Source organism: Pristiophorus japonicus, chromosome 4 (assembly GCF_044704955.1).
Source record: "Pristiophorus japonicus isolate sPriJap1 chromosome 4, sPriJap1.hap1, whole genome shotgun sequence".
NCBI lineage: Eukaryota > Metazoa > Chordata > Chondrichthyes > Pristiophoridae > Pristiophorus > Pristiophorus japonicus.
This window is the reverse complement of record NC_091980.1, coordinates 254859558-254873542: the sequence shown is the minus strand read 5'-3', so window position 1 is coordinate 254873542 and position 13985 is coordinate 254859558.

Here is a 13985-nt window from a genome sequence, read left to right as displayed (position 1 = left end):
GATCAACCCGGGAACGCAGGGCCCCGGATCGCCTCAACTTGTGAATAACTTGTATCTAAGACTTTGGGGGAGGAATGATGTTATGTATGTAAACAGTACCAGTGTGTAAGACTTGCCACCAGGGTGCGCACCTGCGGGAGACCCAAGGGTCACCTGCACACCTGGGCAAGCAGGTATAAAAGGCAGTCTACCATGCTGCTTCCTCACTCTGGAGTTACATTAAAGAGACCAAGGTCACAACAGTTTGAGCTTACAATATACAGTCTTGTGGAGTTATTCGGAACATAAAAGAATGGAATTTATTTTATTTATAATTTCACAAGTGAAAGGAGTGAATCTCAGGCTTCAAAACCTCAAGGAAGGAAGTATTAAAATGTGGAGATTTTCATCTTCAGCATACATCGGGTGGGTGGAGCAATCCTAACACCTGCGCGATGTCGCCAGTGAGAGGCTTGAAACATTTTGATGGTCGGGCTTTATTTGCATTCAAGTGGCAAGCTGCCAGCACGTTGCAAGCGTTGATAGGCCGCTCACCGTTTTGGTGAGAAGTCCAGAAAGCAATCAATAGAGTGCGGGTCTGCAGCAAGATTAAAGGGGAGGGTTGAGCCGATCTAGGTGAAAGGCGACTGAGAGGATTATTAAAGAGAGATTGGCAGCAAGCCACAGGAAAAGCTCATCATGCTGCCCAAAAAGTGTCAACTAAATTATTTTTTGTTCTTCCCAAAGTTGCTTCCAGCGATCCCTTTAAGGGATGCTGGTTCTGACCAATCTCACAAGTGACAGGTTTACAAAAGCAATATACTATGTGATTTGTTAGAGTTTTAGAGAGTGTTGGAATGTGCAACTTGCTACCACATGGAGTAGTTAAGGCGAAAAGCATGGGTGGATTTAAGGGGAAGCTAGATAAGCAAATGCATGGGAAAGGAATAGAAGGATATGCTGATACAGTGAGATGAAATAGGATGGGAGGAGGACTGTGTGGAGCACAAACACCAGCATAGACCAATTGGGCTGAATGTGTTGTGGGTGGGTCCAGCACTGTGCTTTAATGCACCAAAATGGCATTGGGGTCCTAAAGCCATCATAGCACCCAAATTTGCATTAAAGAATGAGGCGCCCACCTGTTTCAGGGCAAGCACTGGCCGTCTAAATCGAGGCCCGCTTGAAAATAGCGGCGGACGGGCCACAGGAGAAAAGGTTTATTTTTGTCATTTTGTAAAACAGGATGGTAGAGGGTTCAAAATCATAGTCATAATGTTTACAATCTAGATATATACCACAACAGCACTGGGTCAGCTCTAAGTTAGCTAAATTAAATTAATGAGTAAATTTCATAGGGTGAAATCTCTCTATTAGACTGAGAGATGAAGGGATGCAACAATTTAGTACCATTCCTGTGCAGTTAATAAGAGCTCTTTTAAAAATCCACACTTAATTATCAGTGTCTGTTTATTTTACTTGTAAGGAAGTCACAAGGTTTCGATAGATTCAGAATTGAAAGACACTAATTTATTAATGAAGCTAACCAAATCAATGAAAACTATTTTAAAATTAACTGAAGATATTTTACTTATGTTTTTGGAAATGGCCTAAAGTAGATTTTGGAATGATCTCAAATGTTTACACAGAAAATCTTACAAAAAAATGATAGTGGTAAAGATACAAACAGAGGTTATCTCTTCGGTGACAGCTGCAGTTAATATGACAACATAACACACAGGCAGTGAGCTTGTCTTATAAAACCCTTTTAGGCTGCTATTATACCACTGATATCGATCTGAGATCATTATCTGCACAGTGCTAGGCTCAGCCAGACCTGAGTTATACTGAAGGTTTCATCATACTGCAGATTGCACTCCCCCTAACCAGTAAAAAAAAGCACATGCACGTTTGCACGCATGTGCATAGCTCATCTTCTGGGCAGTTCATTTTAATTTTATGAGTGCATCGGCTACAATATCCATTTGGTCTTAGCATTGAAATGATTCCTAACTAAGTTTTAAAAGTTTTCAAATGGTCCAACAGATCATCTGGACATTTTTTAAATTGGAGATATAATACAATTGGTGTGAGGTACAGTTGATGTGAGACTGCCCACTGGTGGTTGTCTTGCAATTGTTGATTTAATGAGCTCACGAGTCAGATCATCAACCTGAATCCTGGAGATATTGCCACTTTTATGTTGATCCAAACCCCAAATCACTTTGCATAAACACAAAACTGGTTGCAAAATAGCAGCATTATATAAGAAACAGAAATCTCAAGGTACTTACCCAATGACTTGCCCAATTTTTGATAAATCAATATCTCCTCCATTTATCTCTCAGTTGTGTGCAGTCCCAATAGCACCAATGGGCTTGAACAGTTTGTAGTCCATCTATTTAACTAGGAAACCAGCACAGCCAAACCCAATCATGTCCCTAACCAATATTCACGCGTGGATAGCGATTACCTGGCTGGTTTACTCTCCCATAGTGCAAGACTATTGAACCAAACTGAAGCCTCTCCTCATTGTTACCCTGGCTGGGATTGTTTAACTCCGTGTAAGCCAGGGTCAAATCAAGGACTATCCTGGTACGTAATGCTTAGTACCGCACCAAATGATCCTTTTAGCTATTGAGTCCCAAAGGTACCATTTAAAAACAAGAGGGGAGTTTATCCATGCCAAAAATACACAAAACAAATCAAACATGTAATGCCCATAATATTGTTGCGGAATTTCTGAATACTCATTTAATATAACTGTGAGTGTTGGTACTGTACCGGATTCATATTACGAGTAAAATACAAGTTCAAAGAAGGGCAATCGTTCTCCAGACCAAAAAAGAACATATTGGCATGAATGCATTCCTGCAATTTGTTCAGAATGTCACTAAAGTTGTTTTATAAATGCATTAAGAGCAAGAGGATAACTAAAGAAAGAGTAGGGCCTATTAGGGACCATAAAGATAACCTGTGTGTGGAGGCGGAGGACCACTGTTTTCACAAAAGAGAGGGGTGATGCAGACATTGCAATCAGGGAGGAGGAGTGTGAAATATTAGATGAAATAAACATAGTGAGAGAAATATTAAGGGGTTTAGCATCTTTGAAAATGGATAAATCCCCAGGCCAGGATGAAATGTATCCCAGGTTGTTAAGAAAAGCAAGAGAGGAAAGAGTAGAGGCTTTGACCATCATTTTCCAATCCCCTCTGGCTACTGGTGTGGTTCCGGAGGACTGGAGCACTGCTAACGTATATCGTTGTTTAAAAAGGGAGAAAGGAATTGACCGACTAATTACAGGACAGTCAGCCTAAACTTGGTGGTGAGAAAATTATTGGAAAAAATTCTGAGGGACAGGATAAATCTTCATTTAGAAAGACACGGATTAATCAAGGACAGTCAGCATGGATTTGTTAAGGGAAGGTCGTGTCTGACTAACTTGATGGAATTTTTCAAGGAGGTAACAAGGAGGGTCGATGAGGGTAATGCATTTGAGGTAGTCTATATGAATTTTAGCAAGGCTTTTGATAAGGTCCCACATGGCAGCCTGATCACGAAAGTAAAAGCCCATGGGATTCAAGGCAAAGTGGCAAGTTGGATCCAAAATTGGCTCAGAGGCAGGAAGCAAAGGGTAATGATCGATAGATGTTTTTATGACTAGAAGGCTGTTTCCAGTGGGTTCCACAGGGCTCAGTACTAGGTCGTTTGCTTTTTGTGGTACATATCAATGATTTGGACTTGAATGTAATGGGTATGATTGAGAAGTTTGCAGATGATACAAAAATTGGCTGTGTGGTTGATAATGAAGAAGAAAGCTGTAGACTGCAGGAAGATATCAATGGACTGGTCAGGTGGGCAGAACAGTGGCAAATGGAATTCAATCCAGAGAAGTGTGAGGTAATGTATTTGGGGAGGGCTATGAAGGCAAGGGAATACATAATAAATGGTAGGACACTGAGAAGTGTAGAGGAACAGAGGGACCTTGGAGAGCATGTCTGTAAATCCCTGAAATTAGCAGGACAGGTAGATAAGGTAGTTAAGAAGGCACACAGGATATTTACTTTTATTAGCATAGACCAGAAGAGCAAGGAGGTTATGCTTGAACTGTATAAAACACTAGTTAGGCCACATCTAGAGTACTGTGTGCAGTTCTGGTCACCACATTACAGGAAAGATGTGGAGATTTACGAGGATGTTGCCTGGATTGGATAATTTTAGCTATGAGGAAAGATTGGATAGGCTGGGGTTGTTTTCTTTGGAACAGAGGAGGCTGAGGGAAAACCTAATTGAGGTATATAAAATTATGAGGGGCTTAGATAGATTGGATAGGAAGGACCTATTCCCCTTAGCAGAGGGGCCAATAACCAGGGGGCATAGATTTAAAGTGAGTGGTAGGAGGCTTAGAGGGGATTTGAGGAGAAATGTTTTCACCCAGAGGGTGGTGGGGGTCTGGAACTCACTGCCTGAAAGGTTGGTAGAGACAGAAACCCTCATAGCATTTAAAAAGTACTTGGATATGCACTTGAAGTGCCGTAACCTACAAGGCTACTGACCGAGAGCTGGAAAGCGGGATTAGGCTGGAAACCTCTTTGTCGGCTGGCACAGAGACGATGGGCAGAATGGCCTCCTTCTGTGCTGTAAATTTCTTTGATTCTATGAAAGTGAGGGGCTGCAGAACTGAATGATGCAAACTAAAAAATTTTTTATGAATGTTGGAATAAGCCTTTTAAAAAAATTAGATTTTACCCTACTAGTAAATTTTATGAGAACATACAAACATAAGAAATAGGAGCAGCAGTAGGTCACCTGGCCCCTCGAGTCTGCTCCTCCATTTAATAAGATCATGGCTGATCTGATCATAGACTCAGTTCCACTTCCCTGCCTGCTCCCCTTTATTCCTTTATTGCTCAAAAATCTGTCTATCTCCGCCTTAAATACATTCAATGACCCAGCCTCCACTGCTCTCTGGGACAGAGATTTCCATCGATTTACAACCTTCTGAGAGAAGAAATTCCTCCTCATATCAGTTTTAAAGGACTGGCCCCTTATTCTGAGACTACGTCCCCTAATTTTAGTTTCTCCACCTCTCCTTCCTCCTTTAAGGCACTCCTTAAAACCTACCTCTTTGACCAAGCTTTTGGTTATCTGCCCTAATTTCTGCTTATGTTGTTTGGTATCAAATTTTGTTTGCTAATACTCCTGTGAAGCACCTTGGGATGTTTTCCTGCATTAAAGGTGCTATATAAATACAAGTTGTTGTTGTTCTCCATATACAAATTGTATATTAAAACATTTATATAGAGGAAACGTACCTAAGGACATTGTCCTTTTAAATCTTAGTGCATTTCTCTCCTGAAAAGTGCTTCTTTGGCTGTAAAGTGCTTTGGGACATCCTGAGGTTGTGAAAGGTGCTATAGAAATGCAATCTTTCATTTTTCTCCTCTACCACCCCCCCCCCCCCAACCACAGCTGCGTATATAGGTTCATTCTGGGACAGGACGTTTATTGTTTTCTCCTCAGGCTTAACTGTGATTAAGGTGTGGTGAAGTTGTTTAGTTTCGTCTTGTACCAGTTGGGAATTTTGGAGATTGAAAGTCTTTTTCTGTAGATTTGAGAGACTTAAGGTTACAGCCAGCATAGATTGGAAGATCTAAGTTATAGACTCTTCTGTTGTGATGCATCTTTTTGGTACCAGAATTATAAAGACTTGTGTTGTTATCTTGTCAATCAACTAAGCTTTGACCACAGAATTCAAAATTTGTGTCAAATACAATGAATTTTTCAAAGGTACTTATGATACCTCTTTATGTGGTCTTCTGGCCAAGTGATTTTCAAACGTGTGAAACTTGCTTTAGATTCAGTTGGAGGACTTATTATGATCATTTTATCTAGTGGCAAGTTAGCTTGACAACAGTAATGTGCAATAACAGTTTTCTTCAAGTTCAAAGAGGTCTCAAACAGCGCATTATTTCAAAAGTATTTTTCTAGCCTCTGGCTGGTTGTAGGAATTAACCTTGTAGGAATGAAACTTTTGGAGGGATGTGCTATACTCACTGCCTGGGCTACCCCCAGCATCAGCCCCAAGGTTGAAAAACCTAGTTGTTCATTAGTAGTTCTGACATCCACCAAATCTGGTACCAAACAATGCATTCAACACATTTAGTTAATCAATCAACAATACTGCAGAAGTTTACCATCCTCACAACAGACTTTTGCCCATTTATGGGTAGATAGTTCGTAAAGCCTTTTCTGTGGCCACGATTCCTTCATCAGTCCTTTCCCTTTGCTACTTTCTGTTTTCTGCAGAATCGATCTGCATTCCTGTTAAATTATTCTACTTGAAAAGATGCAAATACTGCACAAGCAGTGTATGAACATCATACAGGCAACAGTAAGGTCCAGCATTGAAACTGGCAAAGGAGATATGGACGTTGTAACTCACTGATCCAGCACAAAAATCATATTCGAAATATAAAGACTGAAGGCAGCACAATGTGTTAGCACAGCATGGTAATAGGGATGCAGTTTTAACAATACCCGTACCCTCCCTTCTCCTTCCTCCATCCTGCAACATCATTGAATTACTAATGTAGGTTGCGCTGATGTGAGGAAGTGCCAAAAGGAGGTTACTAGGATTGCCATCAGCCTGTTTTTGGACTGGACACACCAGCTTTTGAGTGGATTTTCTAAAATGAAAGCCAGCTGCCAGAAGTCTGATCTTTTTTTTAAAAGACAAGTCATTGTTTCCCCCTGTTTACTTTTGTATTGTGATTCAGAGAGACTGGTTATGAAGCTCACTAAGATTTCAACAAAACAAACATCAGAACTCTAGCCTTAATCCCACCTCCTTGTCACCACCCATCCCACCTCCTGTTTGGTTTAGAATTTACCAAAAAGTGGCTTTCTTATTCCACATGGTGGGGTGAGTGAGGAGGGTGGTTCATGGCTCCTATTGGTAGACTGAGAGCAGCAATGCTAGAAGCTTAGGAATATATCGGGCCTGCAGTTATAGAGGGCCTAGGTGGGACCACACCTGGAGTACTGTGTACAGTTTTTGGGGGTGAAATTGCTCCCTTTTTCGAGGCTCGTCAGCGCCTCTGAGGGAAGAGACTTTTTGCTGGGGGGGAGGGTGGGGGCGGGGGGTGCTGCTACCGGCTCCCAGGAAATTGCTACCCCAGAGAGCTGTGGATGCTGTTGTTGATTATATTCAAGACAGAGATTGATTAGTTTTTGGATATTAAGGGAATCAAGAGATCTGGAGATAGTATGGGAAGGTGGAGTTGAGGTTGAAGATCACATCATCATCACAGGCAGTCCCTCGAAATCGAGGAAGACTTGCTTCCACTCTAAAAGTGAGTTCTCAGGTGACTGAACAGTCCAATACGGGAATTACAGTCTCTGTCGCAGGTGGGACAGACAGTCATTGAAGGAAAGGGTGGGGTGGGGAGTCTGGTTTGCTGTACGCTCCTTCCGCTGTCTGTGCTTGTTTTCTGCATGCTCTCGGTGACGAGCCTCGAGGTGCTCAGCGCCCTCCTGGACGCTCTTCCTCCACTTAGGGCAGTCTTTGGCCAGGGACTCCTCGGTGCCGGTGGGGATGTTGCACTTTATCAAGGAGGCTTTGAGGAGTCTTTGAAATGTTTCCTCTGCCCACCTGGGGTTCGCTTGCCGCGTAGGAGTTCCGAGTTCAGCGCTTGCTTCGGGAGGCTCGTGTCGGGCATGCGGACAATGTGGCCCGCCCAACGGATCTGATCAAGCGTGGTCAGTGCTTCAATGCTGGGGATGTTGGCCTGATCGAGAACACTGATGTTGGTGCGTTGGTCATCCCAAGGGATTTGCAGGATCTTGCAGAGACATCATTGGTGGTATTTCTCCAGCGATTTGAGGTGTCTGCTGTACATGGTCCACGTCTCTGAGCCATACGGGGGGGGACGGGGCGTGTATCACTACAGCCCTGTACACTATAAGCTTGGTGCCAGATTTGAGGGCCTGATCTTCGAACACTTTCTTCCTCAGGTGGCCGAAGACTGCACTGGCGCACTGGAGGCGGTGTTGAACCTCGTCATCGATGTCTGCCCTTGCTGATGATATTGAATGGTGGATCAGGCTCAAGGGGTCAAATGACCTACTTCCTACTCCTTTTTTATTTTCTTTTGTTTTTATACATATATGTTGTAAGCACAGATTAGGCTGGGGAGGTTAGGAGAAAAATAAGGAATTGATACCCTCAAAAATATTGTCTCCACTGATCATTGAATCACTGCAGACACAGCAGATATTGAAGCAAATATTAAAAATATTGTTTAATAGCTTAAATGTTGCAATGTGTCAATGGTTCTTATGGCAGATTGAATTTTGAGTTATTTGCTGAAGGTTGTGGAGTAGATGCGCAGCCTGAGGGTTTTAATTGATATTCATTGATAATCATTTGATTGAAGGTCCACAGCATCATGAGGCTAGAGAGAAAGTAAATAACGGAATGACTTGGATGTATAGCCAGACAATTTTATACAAAACTAGAATTCCTTTACTTAGCTTATACAGGCCTCAGTAAACTTGCACTTAGAGTGGTATGTCCAATTTTAGTCCCGTCACATGGGAGGGAATATCAAGGTCCTGGTGAAGGCCCAGAGGAGAGCCACCAGAATTCTACCTAATTTTAGGACTCTTGGCTGTCAGCATATGATCAAAGAACTGTGGATTCTGGAGAAGTATAGACTTTAAGGTGAGAGGACTGATGTTTTTAATATTATGAAAGAAAGAAATTCTGTTCAGATGGATAGGTTTTCTGAGTTAGATAGATATGGAAGAATTAGGGGGCATCAGTACAATATGGATATAAGAACACTCCTGCTCCTCCTATGTAAGATTTCTAAATCTCTGGCATTAAACTGACAGCAAGACTGATTCTTTTAAAACAATTGGAATAGTTTATTAAACACACACACATGCACATCTATCAGAGAAACAGCAGTCCTCAGCTATCCTACAGATCTACTTAGTTATAACAGAAACAATGATGTTACAATAAAAAAAGGTATACTTCACTTCCCTCTGGCGAAGTACATGGCCTGCTTCTTTGTCTGTAGAGGAAGGTTCCTGCTTTGCCATGTGCTCAGGAGAAGAGAGACCCAGCAATCTTTGCTTGGGTTACTATACACCTTACAGCCATTGTTTCTCAGAAAGCCTCAGGATTGGGTATTATTTCCAGGACCGTTCCTGATTGGCTTCTCCTCATACATGTGTCTGTTTGGAGGGCCGGTGCCATTCCTTGATTAGGTTAATGGCTTTCCAATTAACATCTTTTCTAGTTAAGTGAGTTTCAAAGCCATGCTGACATGAACTTTGGGAAGTCATCCATTTTGTTTCTTTTAACACTGCAGCCTTCCATAAAATCTACACTTTTAACATTTATATATATACAGAACCAATTTTATCATTACTAAAAGCTTTTATTCTTACAGACTCCCCACCTTGAGGGGGAAATATCCTTATTGACTCCTCATATGGTTTATCTCCTCAGGGTTCACATCATAAACATTGAGAGGGTTCTGAGAGCTCTGCTGTGAGGTGGATGACCTCTGTATAATGGGTTTTAAACTTAGATAGAGATAGAGAATAGTGGATGGCCTGTCTCGGTCCCCACCTCGTAAGGTGTATGCCACGTGTAGGGGATTAACTATAGTACAATAACATCTCCAGCAGAGACTCTCCCCTTCCCGTATCTTCAGTGCACCGTCGCTTCTCGAAGCACATTGATGATTGATGATGTTCGTTAGTCATGCTGCAGTTCCTGCTTCTCCATCTTCCCTCGGCTTCGGTCATGGACAGTGTCGTCCTGACAATCGTGAAGATCTGTAACATGGTCTGTGCAAAACAAGATCAGTGTAGTATTTACTCTGTGGCAGTTTTCAACTGATTAATGTGAAACCATTTCTTGTACTTAACGCCCTTTCCCACCAGTAACTGAATCAAATAAACCATGAGGTTCAATCGATCTATAATCGTATGCGGTCCCCCACTACCTGGGCTCAAAGGCAGTTTCTTTTTCCCATAGTTTGGAATCATCACTGAGTCTCCCACCTCGTATTCAAAGGGACGTACTTTCTTGTCAAAGTACCTTTTAATTTGTCTTTTTGACTTCCCCAATTCTGATCGGTGTGATCTACCACTTGGAGCTACATGGTTTCATTGTCAGGGGACCAATCCCTGTTAGTGTTAGCCGGCCTGGTGTTCTCATGAGCCTCCCTGTCATGGCCTGATATGGGGAGACCCCTGTTGTTCTATGAGGTGTAGATCTCATTGCCAGTAAGCACATTGGCAGCATGTTAGCCCATAGAGTGGGGTGGTCCACGCACAATTTTTTTACAATAACTTGAGGGTCCTGTTCCCCCTTTCGATCCCTCCGGATGACTGAGGCCTACAACACAATCCTCCTGCATGCACTAACTGAGCCTTCCTTCAAAGCACACCACCACCTCAAGGGTTAGGGACTCATCTCCAGATAGACTTCATTGGGCCACTTCCACAGGCGCAACCTGGGGCTGGTGAGCATTATGGAATTTGTGTTTAATCGCCAACATTTCCTGCAGGTGGGTAAAAATGTTACCGGTAGAGTGTGAACCTTGATCGCTGTCCACTTGCACTGATACTCCCCATCTACAAAACATAAGATTTAATAGTGTTTTGGCTGCCATGATTGCGGTGTTGGAGCGGCAGGGGAACGCATCGATCCATTTAGTGAATTGATCCACCACCACTAGGGCATGCTGAAAATTGCCTTGCACCCTTGAAAATCCAGCCCCAGAGTTCATCATAAATGTCCTTGCTTTTGTACTCTATGGGCTGGATTTTCGGTACTTTGCCACCCCTCTTAGCACCCCGGAGAAACTGAAATGGTGGCGGAAAGCACTTGTGCCCGGGCATCCTGCATCCCGTGCCCCGCCGGGACAGTCGGTGCCGGTATCAATGGGGCATGGAGCATTACTGCCCAGAAGTGACAAGCTGGTGTGCAATGCCCCTGGTTGCGACAACGGCACGAATTTTGGCTGCTGCCTGACACCTTGGCGCTCCGTAGTGCGCCATGGTGGGAACGCCTGTGAAAGCTGACATTCCGAGCTGTAGTGGCTGCAGTGAGGCAAGTAATATTGTGTTCCTAACACAGATGAGACTGCACACAGGGAGGTTAAAGTAACAGTGACCTCAGTCTTTATTAAGACACTCCAGAGTGAGGAACAGGCCTTAGGGGCCGGCTTATATACAGTGCTCCCAAGGGATGCTGGGATCTCTTGGGACTTCAGGGGATGCGCTCCCTGGTGGCGGAACATGGGAGTGCATGCTTTACAGATACACAACTTTCCCTGGTGGACCGCCTCGGTACAAATGTCTCTTCTGGTGTGTTGGCTGTGCCCTCGCTGGGCTGGCGTGTTGTTGGCCCTGCAGGGCTTTTGGGTGAGCCTGGCCTTGCTGGGATGTTGGGCATGATGGGTTCGATTTCCTGGTCCGGGGTGGTGTCATTGATCCTTTGGATGTGTGTTGTGGGCTCAAAAAAGGTGATGTCTGCTGTGGGTTGTTCAGGGTAGTCTGTGAACCGCTGCCTCGTTTGCTCCAGGTGCTTTCTGCAAATTTCTTCATTGTTTAGTTTGATTACAAACAACCTACTCCCTTCTTTAGCTATCACCGTGCCCGCGATCCACTTGGGACCATATCCATAGTTTAGCACATACACAGGGTCATTCAGATCAATTTCCCATGACACAGTGGCGCGACCATCGTTTACATTTTGTTGCTGCCGCCTGCTCTCTACCTGATCATGCAGGTTGGGGTGAACCAGCGAGAGTCTGGTTTTAAGTGTCCTTTTCATGAGTAGCTCAGCCGGGGGCACCCCTGTGAGCGAGTGGGGTCTCGTGCGGTAGCTGAGCAGTACTCGGGACAGGTGGGTTTGGAGTAAGCCTTCTGTGACTCATTTAAGGCTCTGTTTGATTGTTTGTACTGCCCGCTCTGCCTGCCCATTGGAGGCTGGTTTAAACGGGGCCGAGGTGACATGTTTGATCCCATTGCGGGTCATGAATTCTTCAAATTTGGCACTGGTGAAACATGGCCCGTTGTCACTGACCAGTATGTCAGGCAGGCCGTGGGTGGCAACCATGGCCCTCAGGCTTTCAATGGTGGTGGTGGCGGTGCTTCCCGACATTATTTCACATTCAATCCATTTTGAAAAAACATCCGCCACCACCAGGAACATTTTACCAAGAAATGGGCCCGAATTGTCGACATGGATCTTCGACCATGGTCTGGAGGGCCAGGACCACAAACTTAGTGGTGCCTCTCTGGGCGCGTTGCTCAACTGAGCACACACGCTGCATTGCCGTACACAGGACTCTAAGTCAGAGTCGATACCGAGCCACCACACGTGGGATCTGGCTATCGCTTTCATCATTACTATACCCGGGTGTGTGCTGTGGAGATCCGATATGAATGTCTCCCTGCCCTTTTTGGGTAGCACTACGCGGTTACCCCACAACAGGCAGTCTGCCTGAATGGACAGCTCGTCCTTTCGCCACTGGAACGGCTTGATTAGCTCTTGCATTTCAATGGGGATGCTGGCACAGCTCCCATGCAGTTTTTTTACTAGGGACAGCAGAGGATCGTGGCTGGTCCAAGTCCTAATCTGGCGGGCCGTGACAGGTGATTTATCATTTTCAAACGTTTCCATGACCATCAACAAGTCTGCGGGCTGCGCCACCATCAAGTTTGCAGGCTGCGCCATTTCCACCCCCGTGGTGGGCAATGGTAGCCAACTGAGAGCATCCGCACAGTTCTCGGTGCCTGGCCTGTGGCAGATGGTATAGTTATAGGCTGATAGTGCGAGTGCCCATCTTTGTATGCGGGCTGAGACATTAGTATTTATTCCCTTGTTTTCAGCGAACAGGGATATGAGGGGCTTGTGAGCGGTTTCCAGCTCAAATTTGAGTCCAAACAGGTACTGATGCATTTTCCTTACCCCGAACACACACGCTAATGCCTCTTTCTCAATCATGCTGTGGGCCCTTTTGGCCTTAGACAAGCTCCTGGAGGCATAGGCGACAGGTTGCAACTTCCCCGCAACGTTAGCTTGTTGTAATACACACCCGATTCCGTACAACGACGCATCACATGCTAGCACAAGTCTTTTACACGGGTTATACAATACAAGCAACTTGTTGGAGCATAAAATGTTTCTGGCTTTCTCAAAAGCAATTACTTGGTTTTTTCCCCATACCCAGTTCTCACCTTTATGCAATAACACATGTAGGGGCTCTAAGAGGGTGCTTAACCCTGGTAGGAAGTTACCAAAATAGTTGAGGATTCCCAGGAACGACCGCAGCTCCGTGACATTCTGTGGCTTGGGCGCGTTCCTGATAGCCTCTGTCTTGGCGTCTGTGGGCTGAATGCCGTCCGCCGCGATCTTTCTCCCCAAAAACTCCACTTCTGTTGTCATGAAGATGCATTTCGACCTCTTCAGCCGCAGCCCTACGCGATCCAGTCGCTGGAGGACCTCCTCCAGGTTTTGTAGGTGCTCGACGGTGTCCCGACCCGTGACCAATATGTCGTCCTGAAAAACCACCATGCGTGGTACCGACTTGAGTAGGCTCTCCATGTTTCTCTGGAAGATCGCTGCAGCCAACCGAATTCCAAACGGGCATCTGTTGTAGATGAACAGTCCCTTGTGCGTGTTGATGCTGGTGAGGCCCTTCGAAGACTCCTCCAGCTCCTGCGTCATGTAGGCCAGGTCGAGCTTGCTGAATGTCTTGCCTCCTGCCAGCGTTGCACATAGGTTGTCTGCCTTAGGTAGCGGGTATTGGTCCTGTAGCAAGAAACAGTTAATAGTTACTTTATAATCGCCACAAATCCTGACTGTACCATCACTTTTGAGTACTGGAACAATCGGGCTGGCACACTCACTGAATTCCACTGGGGAGATGATGCCCTCGCGTTGCAGCCTGTCCAGCTCAATTTCCACTCTC